This window comes from Oryctolagus cuniculus, chromosome X (genome assembly GCF_051225735.1).
Source record: "Oryctolagus cuniculus isolate XC-2025 breed Fujian yellow rabbit chromosome X, ASM5122573v1, whole genome shotgun sequence".
In the NCBI taxonomy this organism is placed as follows: Eukaryota; Metazoa; Chordata; class Mammalia; order Lagomorpha; family Leporidae; genus Oryctolagus; species Oryctolagus cuniculus.
The window spans coordinates 103,383,801-103,400,950 of record NC_142888.1 but is presented as its reverse complement, the minus strand read 5'-3'; positions in this window follow the sequence as shown (position 1 = coordinate 103,400,950).

Sequence of the window (17,150 nt, the reverse complement as noted above, 5' to 3'; positions counted from 1 at the left end):
GCCGGTGGGCACACAGGTGTGGACCTCTTCTTTAATTCCTATCTTTTCATTCTGTGTTAAGTTTTGCTTGTTTTCTACATTAATAAAATGCCATTTTAAATAATTTACTTTAGATCTTTCTTCTTTGTTAATGAGCATTTAATGCTGTAAAGTTTCATCTTAAGACTACATTAGCTTCATCTCCCACATTTGCCAGTTCCTGTCCCAGCTGCTCCTCTTCTGATCCAGCTCTCTCCTTATGGCCTGGGAAAGACCCGGAAGAAGCTCTTGGCCCCTGGCTTCGGATCAGTTAAGGTCATTGCAGCCTTTTGGGTAGTGAACCAATGGATAGAAGATCTTTCTCTCTGTCTCTCCCTATCTCTCTATAACTCTGCCTCTCATATAAATATATAAAATCTTAAAAAAAAAAAAAAAAAGTAGAGCTGCTAGGTCACAAACCAGAGCTCATATGGGATGCATCTACGGGGCACGAGCGCGGCCATGGCGCGGCCAGGCCAGGCCCGGGGGCTCTGCACGCACAGCTGCCTCTGGGCGCCCCCGCCCGCCCTAGGCATGCGGAGCCCAGCTGGAGAACTAACCCTAGCCAGGGCCCGGAGCCAGACGGCGGGTGTCCCGGGGATGGCAGCGCAGGGAGGGGCCCAGCGTGCGCGCACGTGGCCCTGGCCACTGCCATGGCGGACAGCGGCCCCACGGGGGGCACGGCGGTAGTGGCTCCGGCCCCGGACTGGTCGGCGCGGCTGACGGCGGCCCTGAGCTGCGCACTTACCTTTCCTCAGACCCAATCCATCCTCCTACGGGTGGACTAAGACCCTGCAACAGGCATTGGTTTTACCTGTTAGGCCACAATGCTGGGCCCTAAGCTATTGGTTTCTAACTTAATTTTTTTCAAGTCTACAAAAATACACAGAATTGTTTAGTCTTTTCAGCTTTATTGAGCTTTTCTGTGTAGCCCAGACCATGATCAGTTTTGAAGAATATGCAAAGTAAGCCTGAAAAATAACACATTCTGCTGTTGTTAGATGGGGGGGGGGGGAATATAAATTAGATTAAGTGTTTTGACAATGTATTTCAAGCTCATTAGGTTCTTATTTATTTCTACTTTTCCTACTATCTACAAAGACATGATAATGCAACTATAAGGGTAAACTTGCTTATTTCTTTACTTTCTGTCATTTTCTTTGTCAGGTATTTTGAAAATTTGTTATTAAGTACATACATATTTAGGATGGTTAAGTCTTCTTAGTGAATTGAATCATAATCAAAAATGCCACTCTTTACCTCTTTTTTTTTCGATTTTGTTACTTAAAATTTATTGAGTGCCAACAGAGCACTAGGCACATATATAACACAGAATTGTACAGTCTCTATGTTGTAGACTATATTATTTACATAGATTTTTCAAAGATAACATTAAAGCCTGTATTTACAGAATTTTAGACAAAAATAACAATACTGGAAATTAGCAAGTTTCTGTGTAGCGAGGAGCACCTTTTCATGAGTGAGGTTCGTGCCGCACTCACTGCGCAAGAGCACTTCCGTCCCGTCCCCTGGCAGTCCTCGTTCTCTCTCTGGATGGTTATTTACCGCCGTGAGAGGAGACACTCGAGAGGGAAGCCGTAAATCGGTTTCATTCGGTCAAAATACATTTAGAAAGTTCTCTGCTGAGACCAACTCTTCAAGGGACTACAGATGTAATTTACACATTACAGCACAAAAGCTGGAGCTACAGCATGCAGTTCAGTGAGGTGGAAGATGGTGACTATGAAAATCATTTTGTCTAAACTTGGAGGAGCCTTTGCTCTTTGCTGATTTAACTACCGTTGCAGTTTCTTATTTTGGAAAGAAAGAGACAAACATTGATAGGACACAAAATTACTTCAGAAAAATCAAGAATTTTTGGATAGTAAATGACTAGGAAGCCCCCCCACCTGATGTCAGTGCAAGCCTCACAGTGCCGGGAGATAATCCTGGCTGATGTTGCGTGAGGTTTCTCAAAGCGATCATTTTAGAACTGGCAGGGTGCAGTGCCAGGAAGACGCTTCAAGGAGAAATCACAGAGTATTCGATATCAATCGAATCCAAAATTTAAAAATTTGCATGTCCTTTCACTCAAAGAATCTGCCCCCATACTCAGTTTGAAGATTTGTTTTATACTATGGTTCTGAAGAAACACAGTAACTCTTTACCTCTTGTGATATATATATATATATATATATATTCCTTATATCTACTCTGTCTGATGTTATTAGAACCAATTCAGCTGTCTTATGATTGAAGTTTGCATATTATGTCTTATTTTTTAATTTTACTTCTAACCCTTCTAACCAATCTACATTCTTATATTTATAGAAAACCATAATTTTTCATAGTTATATATTGCTCTTAAATCAGTCTCATAATTGCCACCTTTTAAGTATTTAACATTTTTATATTTTTATACGTTTGTGTATTGTTAGCATTAAATATGTCATTTTCCTGTTTTTCTATTTATTCTATATCTTGTTTGTTCATTTTACCATTATTCCTTGCTTCTCTTGACAGTTTTGAATATTTGATACAATTTTTTAAATGTATTTTATCTCCAGTATTTAATAGCTATTCCACATTGTTTCCTTCAAGTGTTTGTTTTGGGTCTGCAAGATGAATCTTTTACTTAGTCTGCCTTCAAATAACAGAAAATTTCATATAGAACTTGAGAACTTCAGGATTTCACACTAATACATACCCATACCCATTTCTTCATCTTCAGTGTTGCTGTCATGTAATTGTTTACATTTTGCTTCTATATATATTTAAGCCCTACAACATCATTGCTATCATTTTTGCTATTTTAATCATGCAGACAGCTTTATTACTTCTAGCAGAGAAAAAGATTTTTCCCAGCAAGCAGAGGATTATTAGGCCAGAAGCAAATAAATGGGATGTGTGATGTCAAAACTTCAAATGTGATAAAGAAAACTTATCTAATTCATTTTGCTGCAATTACAGCTTTTGGGAAACAATTCCTCGGTTTTCACTTCTGAAATTTTTTACCTTTTAGAATTTTAAAAGCTTTACTTGGACATAAACATTGGTGAAAGTCTATTATCCTAATATCACCTCCAGCAAAAAAAATCAAGAGAAATCTTAAACCACATTCATGCAACAGAAAAAAGGTTAACATAATTATTAACAATTTCACTTGCAATTAAAATTTATAAAAATGAAAATACATGTCTTTATTTTTGCAACATATTTGACATTCCTATCATTCCTTATTTATTCAGATTAATATTTCATCTGATATCATTTTTCCTCATACTAAAGAACTTCAGTTAATGGGTGTTGTAATGAAGGTGTGCCGACAATGAATTCTATTTATGTATGCATGAAAAGTATTAATTTTGCTCTTATTTTTTAAGAATATTTGCCTGCTTATAGAAATATAGTTGGTGGTATATTCTTAAAAGAGTTAAATATTGTTTCATTGTCTTCTGACTTGCATCACTTCTAACAAGAATTCTGCATTCATAATTGCTTTTATTCCCTTTTAATCACTTGGCTTTTTTTGGTGTTTTAAGAATTTTTCTCTGCATTACTGACTCTCAACAATTTTATTATGGCAGGCCTGTGAGTTTTATTTATGTGTACACTATTCATGGTTTGTTTAGTTTCTTGGCTATGTTTATGCATTTTTCATCAAATTTGGTGACAATGGTCATTTATTTTTGCAAGTTTTTTTCTTTCCAACCCTTCTTTTTGTGATTCCAACTTCATACCATATAGACAGCTTGATATTGACTTACAAGTTAATGCTAGTCTGTTCATGGATTACAAAGCTATTTTTTCCCTTTTGGTTTCATTTTGAAAATTTACATTTCTATTAATCCATGGACACTGATCATTTTCCCCATTGTCTAATTTGTCAATAAACTTATACAGTGAAAACTGTTTTAGATATTACAATTTTGGGCTTTAGATATTTCAGTTTATCTTTTATTATAATTTTCATTTACTTCCCCATATGTTCACACTTTTCTTTAAGTCCTGACCATAATAACTATTTTAAATCCATTTTTGTTAGATTAACAATGTGTAACATATATTCTATTGGATGTCCTATATCTTACTGGAAGATTTATTTTTCTTCTGCACTTTTCATGTCTAGGAGTTTCTGATTGTGTGCTGAAAATTGCAGTTATATTCAATTTCTGGATTTTGTTGTTACCTTTGAAGGAATGTTGAAAATTGCCTTTCAGACTGATAAGTTAATTCAAATCAAATCAATCCTGTTGTAGCTTGTTTTAAAACTTTTTTAGGGCAGTATTTTCGTTTTTATTTATTTAGTTGAGAGGCAGAAAAAGAAAAACAGAAAGAGAGAGAGCATTCTCATCCACAGTTCACTACTCAAATGCCCAAAAGAGCTAAGACTGGGCCAGGTAGAATCCAGGAAACAGGAATTGAACCTGGGTCTCCCACATGGTTGGCAGGAACCCACTCACTTGAGCCATTGCTGCTGCCTCCCATGGTTAGCATTAGCAGAAAGTTGCAGTCATGAGCCAAATCTGGATATCAAGTTCAGGTATTCTGATGTAGTACATGTATATATTAACTGGTTTCTTACCTAGGTTAAAAACCTGCCCCTATGGTGGCACTTTTAAAAAGATGTTTTTATTTATTTACTTATGTATTTATTTAAAGGCAGAGTGACAGAGGGGGAAAGACATCCTCTGGTTCACTCCTCAAATAGCCACAAAAGCAAGGTCTGGGCCAGGTGTAAGCCAAGAGCCAGGATCCTCACCTTAATGTCCTACATGGGTAGCTGGGGCCCAAGCTGTGGGGGCAATCTTCTGCTGCCTTCCCAGGCACTTTAGTAGGAAACTGGATTTGAACCAGAGATGCAGGGACTCCAATGGGCACTCTGCCAGCCCCTTGGGTAGTGTTTTAGTAGCTTTAAATTGATGTGATTATAGCCGTATTACAAAGGTGTGGCCATTTTGATGTCTCTGTCAAATGCCCTGGGTATTGAAAGGAACACTACAATCTGACAGGTAGAAATTGGAATGATTCCCAGACTAGTGTGGATTTTAAAAGGTGTTCAGTTTGCATCTCACATGAGTTCTTGTTTAGTCTTAAGGGATTTAAACCTATGTATATGTCACTTAATATTGTTTGGCAACAGACACAGGGAATCATGTACATATTTCCAGGGTTTTTCTTTGTTTAGATTGATGTGCTATTATAGTCTCAGTCCTTCTGAACACTGATGTCTACATTGTCCACAAAGCAAGACCACTTGGGATTCCCCTCTCTTGCTGTGGTCCACAGACATTTATACTCATATTACTTACTAACTCTCAAGAATTACCTCTGTTTTTATTCTACCCCCATATCAGTGTGGAGAAAGAAAAAGCCAAGTTTGGGAGAACTGTGGTGTGTAGCCACATATCTAGTCTGCCCAGATGTACCTAGTGAGATATAGCATTATTTTCTTTCTCAGTTTTATTGATAGTTTTAAGTATACAGTTTGATAAGTTTTTATATACATATATACCAAGGAACCTATCAACAAGATCAAGATTATGAATAATTCATTAACTATAAAAGCTTCATTTTACTTCTTGAAACCCTTCTAACATTTTTTCCCACTCAACCCTTAAGGCAGCTACTAATCTGCTATCATTAAAGATTAGCTTTAATTTTCCAGAATTTTACATAACTGAGATCATACCCATATGCATATGTGCTCTTTTTTGCCTCATTTCTTTTTTTTTTTGAAAGATTTATTTATTTATTTGAAAGTCAGAGTTACACAGAGAGAGAGGGAGAGGCAGAGAAAGAGAGAGAGAGAGAGTCTTCCATCCGCTGTTTCACTCCCCAATTGGCTGCAACAGTCGGAGCTGCGCTGATCTGAAGCCAGGAGCCAGGAGCCTCCCCCGGGTCTCCCACACGAGTGCAGGGGCCCAAGCACTTGGGCCATCTTCTACTGCTTTCCCAGGCCATAACAGAGAGCTGGATTGGAAGTGGAGCAGCCAGGACTTGAACTGTTGCCCATATGGGATGCCAGCACTGCAGGCAGCAGCTTTTCCTGCTGCTGACCCCTTTTGTCTCATTTCTTTGACTCAGACTAATTTTGAAAGTTACCCACACTGATATATGAAACAATAAATAATTATTATGTTAAGTTGCAATTCATTGTCTGCACGTACCTCAATTTGTCAATGCATCATTATATTAAAGCACATTAGGAGTTGTTTCCATTTCTTGAACATCACCGATAGAATCATTATGAATATTCTCATTCTACGTGTGAACATGTGCTTTCAGTCCCTTGTATGTAATCTTAAGTAGTAAAATGTCTAGGTCAATTGGTAGATGTGAATTTTCTAAGGATCTGTGAATCATTTTTCTAAAGCAGTTCTGACAATTTAAATTCTAATCATTGTCAATGTAATGTTTAAGTTTACAAGTTACTTCACAGCCTCATCAAGATTTGGTCCGGTCTGTTGTTTGTTTTTTATTTTTTTAAACTTCATACATTCTGGTATCTCAATGTTATTTTAATGTTAATTTCACTAATGACTATAATGATGTTGATTATATTTCCACGTGCTTAAATACTCCTCTGTATATTTTATTTGGTTAACATGTGTTCAAATTTGTAGCACATTTTTCGTGGACCACTTTCTTCTACATTGTTGCATTTTGCGATATTTCTTCTATATTCTGCATACAAGCTCTGTATCAGATATGAAATTTACAAAGATTTTTTTCACAATCCATGACATGTATTTTCATTCTCTTAGAATTGTGCTTTGAAGAGTAAAACTCTTAATTTTTATAAATAGAATTTATCATTGTTCTTTCATGGATTATGCTTTTGATGTCATATATTAACATGTCTTTGAACTTCTGAAAAGTGGTTTTATAGTTTTAATGAAACTTATTTATTTACAGTTTTCATTAAAACTTATTTTTCAGCCATAATTTCTTCAAATATTTTTCTGTTCTCCCTTTCTCTTCTCTTTGAAGACAACAGAAACACTAAAGCTATGCTACTTGAAGTTGTCCCAGAACTTCCTACTGCTATTTGAACTTTTCTTATTCTTTTCTTTCTCTGTTTTGTACAGTTTCAATTCTATGAGCTAACTAATTTTTCTTCCACAATGTACATGGTCTTCATCCCCTCTAAAAATTTCATGTACTCAGTGGAACAAAAATCGTCTTTGTTAAAACAATTTGACTATGTCTTTCCCTTTTCAAAAGCTTGCAATTCTGACCACTACATTGGATAAAATTTCTTAGAAGTTCCTATGACCTCAACCAACTGCACCCTACCATATCCCATTATGACACAATTCACCACCTTTATTTTTAAATACACTCTACTATGTTTTCTCTGCAGTCAAGTAAACTGACTTTACATCTATAATGTAACACCTTTACTTCTCTAGCTCTGCATACAATAAGTTAACATTTGATAGCTCACTGAGCACTCTCCCTGGCCATATTTTTATTTGATTTCTTTCAATATTTTGCTTTATGGGATGGCGCTGTGGCATAGCTGGTTAAGCCACTGCCTACAGTGCCGGCATCCCATATGGGTGTCAGTTCAAGACCTGGCTGCTCCATTTCCAATCCAGCTCTCTGCTATGGCCTTGGAAAGCAGTGGAAGATGGCTCAAGTCCTTGGGCCCCTGCACCTGCATGGGAGGCCTGGAAGAAGCTCCTGGCTCCTGGCTTCAGATCAGCACAGCTCTGGCTGTTGCGGCCAATTGGGGAGTGAACCAGCAGATGTAAGATCTCTCTCTCTCTCTCCCTCTCTCTCTCTCTCTCTCTCTCTTCCTCTCTGCCTTTCTTTCTCTCTCTGTGTAACTCTGACTTTCAAATAGAATAATAAAAATAATCTTGCTCTAAAAATTTTCTATTGCAGAGTGCTATGGCTTAGATAGAATCAGAGTGTGTCCCTAAGGCTTCATGTTGTGAAATTTAAGCCCCATTTTGAAGTTTCTTTTTTTCTTTTAATGTTACCTGTGAGGGCTTCAGGTAGGCACCACTAACTATTACATTTCTCCCTGAATTCTTGTACTTCTTTTTTTAAAGATTTTTTAAAAATTTATTTGAAAGGCAGAGTTACAGAGGAAGGAGGAGAGACAGAGGAACATTTTCCATCCACTGGTTCACTCCCCAAATGACCGTAACAGCCGGGGCTGAACCAAGCCCAAGCCAGGAACCCAGAGCCTCTTCTGTGTCTCCCACATGGGTGCAGGGGCCCAAGAACTTGAGCCATCTTCTGCTGCTTTCCTAGGTGCATTAGCAGGGAGCTGGATCAGAAGTGGAGCAGCCAGGACTCAAACTGGTGCCCATATGGGATGCCAGCACTGCCCCCCCTCCCACTGTGAAATGTTAACTTGCGAATTGACCTATCACATTCAGAGGTGGGCCTTTTGGGAAGTGATTAATATTAGATAAGATCATCAGGATTTAGACTCTGGGATTGAATACTTGATCTTCTGTGATTGAATACTGGAGGCAGAAAAGAGAAGACCAGAAGACACCCCTGCTCCCTCTACCCACCACACACACAGATGCACTTGCTGTCTTTTACTATGTGATAACTTGCACCCTCTCAGGACTCTGCCAGCAAGAATACCGTCACTATATGTAGTTCCTTGACCCTGCATCTCCAAGAACCGTAAGGCAAAATAAACTTCTTTACCTTACCCATTCTGTGGTATTGCATTATTAACAACAGAAAACAAATACCTGGGAATTCTTCCTTAATTAGTACAAGCCATGTGCATATATACTGTACCCTCTACCACTGATACATACAGCTTGCTCTATATAACCAACACTTATTGACAGATTCAGCATTTGTTTGAGACATAGTTTATACAGAATTACTGTCTTTTCCATGTTTGTCCTGCTTCCTCATCAGACCATAATTTTGTAAAGAAAACAAATATTTCTGAAACATTTTTTCATTGTACCAAAATAGCATTAATTTAGACTTAAATGATTATTGAATAATAATTGCTGATGAATTTAACTGTTCATTTTACCTTATCCCTCTTAAAATGGCTGTCATACAGAAATCAACAAGTAACAAATGCTGGCAAGTATGTGGGGGAAATGGTACCCTAATCCACTGTTGGTGGGAATGTAAACTGGTAGAGCCACTGTGGAAGACAGTATAGAGATTCCTCAGAAATCTGAATATAGACCTGCCATATGACCCAGCCATCCCATTCCTGGAAATTTACCCAAAGGAAATGAAATCAGTATCTGAAAAAGCTATCTGTACCCCCATGTTTATTGCAGATCAACTCACAATAGCTAAGATATGGAATCAACCCAGATATCCACCAACTGAAGACAGGATAAAGAAATTATGGGGGCCTGCACTGTGGAGTAGCGGATAAAGCAGCTACTTGCAGGCTGGCTACTCTACTTCCAATCCAGCTCTCTGCTATGGCCTGGGAAAGCATCAGAAGGTGGCCCAAGTGCTTGGGTCCCTGCACACACGTGGGAGACCCAGAAGCTCCTGGTTGCTGGCTTTGGATTGGCCCTGCTCCAGCCATTGTGGCCATTTGGTAGTGAACCAGAGGATGGAAGACCTCTCTCTCTGCTTCTCTCTAACTCTGACTTTCAAATAAATAAATAAATTTTAAAACAAAAAAAGAAATTATGGTTTATGTACAACATGGAATACTACACAGCAGTTAAAAAAATGAAATCTTATCTTTTGCAACAAAATGGATACAACTAGAAACCATTGTATTTAGCAAAATAAGCCAGTCCCAAAAAGACAATACCATATGTTCTCCCTGATCTGTGGTAACTAATAGAGTACTTAAAAGGTAATCCATAGATTCTCATCAAAGTGAAATGACACTTTGATATGCAATGAGTTTGTAGAGCCTTTGTCTCTACGCTTGAGGAACAGTGTGTTTTTTTTTCATACTATTTTATCAAACTCTTTACTTAATGGAGGGTTAATCTTAGGAGTATAAAGTTAACTGAAAATTAATCTTTAAAAAAATAAGAATGGGAACAGGAGAGGAAGGAGGAAAAGGTGGCAGTGCAGGCGGGAGGGCAGGTACGGTGGGAGGAATCACTATGTTCCTAAATTTGTATACGTGAAATGCATGAAATTTATGTAACTTAAATAAAACTTTCTTGGTTTAAAAAAGAGAAATTAACTAAAAACAGCTAGAATATAAGATGTTATGATGTAAATAAAAACTATTCTTGATATTAGTGGTATACATAATTTGCTACAGCTGCCATTCAAAAAACTCAAACCAGAACTCATGTAACTAGACTGTATTATTAACCGTATCTCCCCAGCCCCAGCTGTTTTCAATGTTTAGGATGAGTGCATTTAAGAGTTCTTTTGTTTCCTAAGAACAAAAGAAAAAAAAAAAAACTTATGCTGGGTTATGTCTTCTATACTTTCTATGGCTATAGTTAAGTATAATAATAACAGAATCCTCTTTAAATTAGCATATATGTATACATATATATCTTTGCTTTTTTAAAAATTTATTTGAAAGATGGAGTTACAAAGAGAGGTAGAGTCAGAGAGAGAGAAAGAGAGAGCTTTTCCATCTGCTGCTTCAAATGGCTGCAACGGCCACTGCTGAGCCTACCTGAAGTCAGGAGCCAGGAGCTTCCTCTGGGTCTCCCATGTGATACAGGGGCCCAAAGACTTGGGCCATCCTCCACTGCTTTCTCAGGCAATAGCAGAGAGCTGGATCGGAAGTGGAGCAGCTGGGACCAAAACCGGTGCCCATATGGGATGTCAGCACTGCAGACCTGGGTTTTAACCCAATGTGCCACAGTGACAGCCCCTGTCTTTGTTTTTAGCATTGTAGTGAGTATTTGGTTATATGTTATATCATGTAACCACAAGGAATCTCTTTGAGATCTGAAGTGTTGAGATTCAGTGATAGCTAAAGATTTATACAAAACACAAACTTAATGATGTGATCACAGGCTTCATACCATGGTAACTTTTTGTCAGAACCTCACATTATGATAATAATAATGTTGAGTGCATAAGAGAAACATAAATCATAAGAAAAATAAATCAAGTTATATTCAATATTTGGAGGAAAATGTACTCATAGAATGATTTTCAATTCTTCCCATTAAGTAAATCAATAAAAACTGAAATGCAAAGAAAGATATAGAAAAAGGAATATTTAGAAGTTATATATATTATAGAGCAAAATTGGAGTGCTTTAATTCAAACACTTATTAAATTATTTATGCTCATTTACTCTCGCTCAAGTCACTGATATATTTGAAGTACTTTCTGAAACCCTGTGTGCAGTATGTACTGATGAACCAAGACATAGAACTTCAGTACTTACTAGGAGAGATGAAGTCTACATTTATATAACTTGTGTTTTGGATACAAATGATAGCTCTCAAATCCAAGTATAATTTGCTTAAATAATTCTCAAATAAAAATTTGCTTAAATAATGAAATTTTTCTAAGCTGTATGTATGCTATATTTGTTCTCTCCTGTTAGTAGCTCAATTTAGCAGTCTTCTACATATGCCATTTTTTCTGAACTCCTAAAATTGGACCTTCACTCCTAGAGATTTAGTAAGAGAATGTTTTCCCATGTTGCCTTATGTGCTCTGATCCCAGTAGGCAAGCAAATTCAGACTTATAGGCTATATTTTATAAATTCTGCAGAAACATAAGAAAGTGATGAATATATTTTTTTTCCAGGCAGAGTTAGACAGTGAGAGAGAGACAGAGAGAGTTGTAGACAGTGAGAGAGAGACAGAGAGAAAGGTCTTCCTTCCGTTGGTTCACTCCCCTAATGGCCACTATGGCTGGCTCTGTGCTGATACAAAGCCAGGAGCCGGGTACTTCCTCCCGGTCTCCCATGCGGGTGCAGGGACCCAAGCACTGGGCCATTCTCCGCTGCCCTCCCAGGCCACAGCAGAAAGCTGGACTGGAAGAGGAGCAACCAGGACTAGTACCCGGTGCACCAACCGGGACTAGAACCTGGGGTTCTGGTGCCGCAGGCAGAGGATTAGCCAAGTGAGCCATGGCACTGGCCAGTGATGAATATCTTAAGGAAAGCACAGAAAAGTGAAATGAGATCTCAGAAAGTGGGTGCTTGTAATAAGCTTTTGCTAAGCAGCTTATATTCTTACAAATTAATTTTGTTAGCATTCATACTCTATCTTTTCTATGAGAGGATGTGAGGTAGTCAAAATTTGTAAATAACTCAAACTTGGTGTGCTTTACGTATTAATTTTAGCTGAAAGCTTATTGAGCCAATTAAAAACAGAGAGACAGAAACCCAATATATTGTTGGCAGAAGTACAAAAGAATAATAATCATCACATTGGAAAGTTATTTGACAGTCTCAAAAATTAAAAATAAGTCCATTCCATGACCCACCCAGAAATTCAGTATTAGGTATCTAGTGAGAAAAATTAGTTTATGTGTTGCAGTAAAGATTGAACAAACATGAATAATAAACAAGAGTGTGATATCAGCAAGATCACAGCATAATGAGTTATTCAGTTGTATTCTCAACGATCACAAGGAATATGCATCAATCCAGAGACAAATGTCTCTGGCAGTCTTGGAAATCAGGAAGAATTTAAACTTGTGGAGCCCAAGGCTTAGGAAGATTGTTTTGAGCATGCACCCATGCACCCACATGGCAGACGTGCTGATTGTGCTCCAAGGTCCTATTCCTTCAATAGGTTGGCTACAGCCCTGTTACGTCTTGAGTGTGCTACTAAAAATATCTGCCAAGAGGTCCAGGAGAAATAAAGTACATTAGTGCCTTGGCAGATATGCTCTGCCCACTGACACTGGTCTCTGCAGTGGACCTGAAAGTTTTCTTACAGCTCAGCTCCAGCTTCCTCAGCTGTAACCCTGTTTAGTTCTGTTTGCACACAACAGAAGGACACTTGTTCATCTATGCAACCAAGACAGTCTTGCCAGTCTTTGTCCCACAGCAGATTCTGAAGGGAATCTGTCTTGGCTCTAGCCCTTGTCTGCTCTAACTGAAGAGTTATCCTGACTATTCAAAGTACTTCTGGGAGTATCATCCACTTGAGCCTTTGTGATAGGTCCCACTGAAGACCATTAAGGAGCTCAGTCATCTTTCATTATAACTGGGGAGAAATCTCAAAGGCACAGGGATGTGTTGGGACGCTGAGACAGGCTTACTAGCCTCTTTTACAGTAGATCCCTGAGGGGCACCATTTCTACTCCAGTCCTTCTCAGTCACAGGTCAACAATAATCCTACCCACAAGGAGAACTGATAGAACACAACCCGTTTGAGTCACCAGGACAGATTTGCTGGTCTCCTTTCCATAGCAGATCCTGAAGGGGCACTGTCCTTGTTACTGCCCCACTGAGCTGCAGCCAAAGAGCTATCAGGTCCATGCACAGAACACCTGGGAGACTCTCCTCTGTGTATGTTAGCATGAGAGACTTGCCACCCACATGCCACAGCAGAGGTGCTCTGGAGCTCAATTCAAACCACTGTAGGGTACAGACTTGGAAGAATTTCCATGACACAAGGCACTCCTGGGAGACACGTCCATCTGCATAGCCTGGACAGACATGCCACTGTCCATTCCACAGCAGTACGCTCCTCTCTGTCTCAAGACTACAGTTAACACCAGTCCATGGAACTCCTGAGAGATTCAGATAGGTTTGCCAACCTTTGTCTCACAGCAGTTCTGGAAGAGTCCCTAAATATCATCAGCTCCAGCCCCTGACAGCTGTAGCCTATAGCAATCCTGAGTACACAGGTCTTGACTGCTGGATTCTTGCCCATTGGTGCCACTAGGTTGGGCTGGTATACCAATGTTGATCCTCACAGGAGATTCTGAATTATCACTGAACCTCAGTATCAGCCCCTCATAATTGTGGTCTTGGAGTAGTTTTACCCACTCAGAGTCCTGTCAGGAGATATGCCTATCTGAGTCCCTGCTGCCAGCTTGCTGAACTCTGTTTTTTATCCCTGAATCTCAATCTTAGCCCCTATCATCTGTGGACAGATAGGAGTTCTAACCACCTGAAGAACCAGAGGGAAGCATGTTCTGTAGTGTTCTGCAGACTGAAACGCTGACCTCCATCACATGAGATCTTGAAATGTCCCTATAAATTGGCTCTAACTCCTCTAAGCTGAAATTTGAAAACTAAGTTTGCTCATCCAGGAAAACACTGGAAGACATGCCTATCTAAGAACCCAGAAACAGGCCTGAAACTCTTGGTTTGAGTTCTGGACCAGAAAAGGCTCTATGTCTCAGTTACAGCCCATCTCAGCCATAGACCAGAAAGTCTAGTCTGTCCAGGGACCCATCCAGTTATCTAACAGGAATCTTCTCAGAGAACCAGAAGAAATTAAACAGGTCAACAGACCTGGCAACAGGTCCAGAGTATGAAAAACCTGAACAGTCATTGATTGCAGTGTCACCCATACATAATAGCATGCTGAAGATAGTACAGTCCACTCAGGGACTAAGTAAGACCAAAATCCAGGAATAGCTCTGTTAAACATAGTCTCTACATCTATACAACCTGGATCCAACCCCACTCTGTTGTGATCCCTGAGACAATCCCATCAGCCTGGAGACCTAACAGGAACAGACATTTATTTGTTCAAATCAAGGTAAGACTAAAAGAGAGTTTTACTGCTTCCAATGCACACACACCAATGCAAGGATACATAGATAACAAAAATATTATGGTTAGTGGTTCATTAAGCCTGTGATTATAGAGTAGGCTGGAATTATGTTTTTGCAAAAATTAAAAAAAATCAGAAAGGAGGGAAGGAAGGGGACCAAGGGAGGAAAGGATGGAGGGAGGGAAATATGGTTACCTTCTTAGAATTGTACTTATGAAATACATGAAATTTATTCCCTTTATATTAATAAATATTTTTTAAAATGAGGCAAACATGACATCACCAAGGGAAACTCAAAACTCCAATAGCCATTCCAAAGACATGAAGATATTTGAATTCCATAATGAAGAATTCAAAACAATGTTCTTAGTAAATCTCAATGAGATGCAAGAAAATACAAGTAGACAACTAAGTGAAATTAGAAATAGAATGCATGGAAGTGAGAAGTTTAATAAAGAAATGGAAAACAGAAAATAACTGAAAAAAAAAACGCCTATGGCTGAAGAATGCTACGATAGAAATGAAAAATTCAGTAGTAATTTAACAGCAGATTCAATCATGCAGAAACAATTAATGAACTTAAAATTTATCAACTGAGATCAGCCAATTGGAGGAATGAAAACTCATGAAACATATTAGAGTATTTCAAAAAGTACATGGAAATGTGTATTATGAAAAAAATCTTGGATTTCAAAACTTTTGACACCAAAAGAAAATTATCATTCATTTCAATTTCCATGAACTTTCTTAAATATCCTCGTACAAATATACATTTGTTTTTATGTTGTTTTTGTGTTGTTATTATGAGCATATTCAAATGAGAAATAAAAGATGCTGAAAGCTTACTAAAGGAAAATTTCCCAAATTTTGGGACGGATCTTGACATACAGATAAAAGAAGCTCAAAGGACTACAAGATCAATACAAAAAAAGAGTAACCCAAGACACATTATAATCAAATTGCCAAAAGTCAAAGTCAAAGAGAAAATTTTGAGAGCAGCAAAACAGAAGAAATTTACCACATATGAAGGACTACCCATATATCAGTGGACTTCTCAAGAGAAATCTTGTATGCCAGGAGACAGTGAGATGACGTACTCAATGTGAGGAGGAAGGGAGGGAGGGAGGGAGGGATAGAGAGAGAGAAAGAGAGAGAGAGAGAGAAATCTTCCATACACTGGTTCACTACCCAGATGGTCATCACTGGGCCAGGCCAGAGCTGGAAGCCCTGAGCTTCATCCCGATCTCCTACATGGGTGACAGGACCCAAACACTTGGTCCATCTTCCACTGCTTTTTCCCAGCCATTAGTAGGGAACTGGATTGGAAGTGGAACATCCAGGACAGGGACCAGCACCCATATGTGATGCCAGCGTCACAGGCTGCTTTACCCACTACACCACAACATTAGCCCTGAAGTAATCCATCTTAACAATGACAAAAAAAACCACATATAAAATTCTATAGCTAACATCCTACGTAACAGTGAAAAGTGGAAATCTTTTCTTCTAAGATAAGAAATCAGAAAATGATGTACATTCTCAATACTTCTATTCAACACCTTGAAGTTCTAGCCATAACAATTAGACAAGAAAACAATAAAGGTCATCCAAATAGGAATAGAAGAAGTAAAGTTTTCTCCACTCAATGGTTATAAGATCTTTTATATAGGAAAACCTAAATACTCTAACAAAAATTGTTATAACTTACAAATGTAATCAGTATACTTACAAAGTACAAAATTAATTCTGTAAAAATCAAAAACATTTCTTTACACTAACAATATCTGGAAAATAATGGAGAAATGACTATTATTCACAATAACAACAAAAGATAAAATATTTGAGGGTAAATTTAACCAAGGTAGTGAAGGATCTGTATAGTGAAAACTATAAAACATTGGTGAAATAGATTGTAGGTGACACAAATAAATTAAGGTAACTTGTGTCTGTATATTGGAAAAATTAATCTTTTTTGTTTTATAAAATTTTCATTTATTAAATGTAAATTTTGAAAGTACAACTTTTGGATTATAGTGCCCCCCCATAACCACCCTCTCACCCACAAACCATCCCATCTCCTACTCCCTCTCCCATCCCATTTTCATTAAGATTCATTTTTAATTATCTTTACATACAGAAGATCAACTTAGTATATATTAAGATTTCAACAGATTGCACCCAAACATACATACAAAGTATAAAGTACTGTTTGAATACTAGCTTTACCGTTAATTTGCATAGTACAACATATTAAGGACAGAGACCCTACATGGGGAGTAAGTGCACAGTGACTCCTGTTGTTGATTTAACAATTGACACTCTTATTTATGACATCAGTAACAACCGAGGCTCTTGTCATGAGCTGCCAAACCTATGGAAGTCTCTTGAGTTCACAAACTCCAACCTTATTTAGACAAGGCCATAATCAAAACGGAAGTTATCTCCTCCCTTCAGAGAAAGGTACCTCCTTCTTTGATGGCCTATTCT